General features: G+C 45.7%; 1 non-coding gene across 1 annotated transcript; it reads right to left on the bottom strand.

Moving 5' to 3' along the window:
* Window positions 1-538: 538 nt before the first annotated feature.
* Window positions 539-613, bottom strand: Trnat-ugu. The gene has a single exon. It is a non-coding gene; the product is annotated as a tRNA-Thr (tRNA).
* Window positions 614-2,118: the final 1,505 nt, after the last annotated feature.

Genomic DNA, 2,118 nt, shown 5'->3' with positions numbered 1-2,118 from the left:
CATGAGACAAGTGTTCGAACATAAAACGTAATACAAACTGTAATGTAGCAAGTTATTTCGTGTTATCATAGGTGCAAATAAGTATGGAGTACTGAGCACCCGTAGTTGCGGGAGATTCGTTCGGTTTTTTTTCTCTCTCTTTCTTTAGTTACAACGCAGCTGATGCACCTGACACACCTGTGGCAGTGAATCAGCCTGCCACTAGAACGCTATGGATATTTATAATCCCTAGGAATTTAAATAAACTACAATAATTATTTTTGTTATTGCTAAAATTATACCATCCAAATTTCATTTAGTTATTCATCACAGTTTCGAAGATAGAAAATTTTACCTAAAAATCTCAAAACCGTTCCTTCAACATCATATGGAGCTATTACGAGAATATATGGAGATGGTATCTGTCCTTTCAGAAATGTCCGAAAGAACAGATACCATCGGTGACCATGCAGGTCTCTAGAATGAAATGATAATTAAATCAAGACCATAAGCTGCCGACTGGCGTTGATATAAATGAATGGCGACAGTCGTAAATGTGTGCCCCAACCGGGACTCGAACCCGGGATCTCCTGCTTACATGGCAGATGCTCTATCCATCTGAGCCACAGAGGGCACAGAGGATAGTGCGACTGCAGGGATTTATCCCTTGCACGCTCCCCGTGAGACCCACATTCTCATATAATGTCCACACACTACATTCATATTACCCCTGCCCATTACACTCAATACTCGCAGCAGACAATCTTACTGAGCCCGGTAAGATCTCGGGCAATGGGTGTGCATCCGCACAGAAGAATGTCAATGGCCGGTTAGCCTTAACTATATGAAGATGGTATCTGTTCTTTTGGACATGTCCGAAAGAATAGATACCATCAGTGACCATGCAGCTCTCTAGAATGAAATGATAATTAAATCAAGACCATAAGCTGCCGGCAGGCGTTGATGTACATCAACAGGGACAGTTGAAAATGTGTGCCCCAGCTGGGACTCGTGCCCGGGATCTCCAGCTTACATGGCAGATGCTCTATCCATCTGAGCCACAGAGGGCACAGAGGATAGTGCGACTGCAGGGATTTATCCCTTGCACGCTCCCCGTGAGACCCACATTCTCATATAATGTCCACACACTACATTCATATTACCCCTGCCCATTACACTCAATACTCGCAGCAGACAATCTTACTGAGCCCGGTAAGATCTCGGGCAATGGGTGTGCATCCGCACAGAAGAATGTCAATGGCCGGTTAGCCTTAACTATATGAAGATGGTATCTGTTCTTTTGGACATGTCCGAAAGAATAGATACCATCAGTGACCATGCAGCTCTCTAGAATGAAATGATAATTAAATCAAGACCATAAGCTGCCGGCAGGCGTTGATGTACATCAACAGGGACAGTTGAAAATGTGTGCCCCAGCTGGGACTCGTGCCCGGGATCTCCAGCTTACATGGCAGATGCTCTATCCATCTGAGCCACAGAGGGCACAGAGGATAGTGCGACTGCAGGGATTTATCCCTTGCACGCTCCCCGTGAGACCCACATTCTCATATAATGTCCACACACTACATTCATATTACCCCTGCCCATTACACTCAATACTCGCAGCAGACAATCTTACTGAGCCCGGTAAGATCTCGGGCAATGGGTGTGCATCCGCACAGAAGAATGTCAATGGCCGGTTAGCCTTAACTATATGAAGATGGTATCTGTTCTTTTGGACATGTCCGAAAGAATAGATACCATCAGTGACCATGCAGCTCTCTAGAATGAAATGATAATTAAATCAAGACCATAAGCTGCCGGCAGGCGTTGATGTACATCAACAGGGACAGTTGAAAATGTGTGCCCCAGCTGGGACTCGTGCCCGGGATCTCCAGCTTACATGGCAGATGCTCTATCCATCTGAGCCACAGAGGGCACAGAGGATAGTGCGACTGCAGGGATTTATCCCTTGCACACTCCCCGTGAGACCCACATTCTCATATAATGTCCACACACTATATTCGTAGTACCCCTACCCATTGCACTCTTTACTCGCGGCAGACAATATTACCGAGTTCGGGCAATGTGTGTGCATGCAGCACAGAAGAAGAAGATCAATGGCCAGTTAGGCTTAAC

The sequence above is a fragment of the Schistocerca piceifrons genome, chromosome 8, assembly GCF_021461385.2.
Source record: "Schistocerca piceifrons isolate TAMUIC-IGC-003096 chromosome 8, iqSchPice1.1, whole genome shotgun sequence".
In the NCBI taxonomy this organism is placed as follows: domain Eukaryota; kingdom Metazoa; phylum Arthropoda; class Insecta; order Orthoptera; family Acrididae; genus Schistocerca; species Schistocerca piceifrons.
Note: the sequence above shows the minus strand (reverse complement) of the source record. Positions and strands in the feature narration are given on the sequence as shown.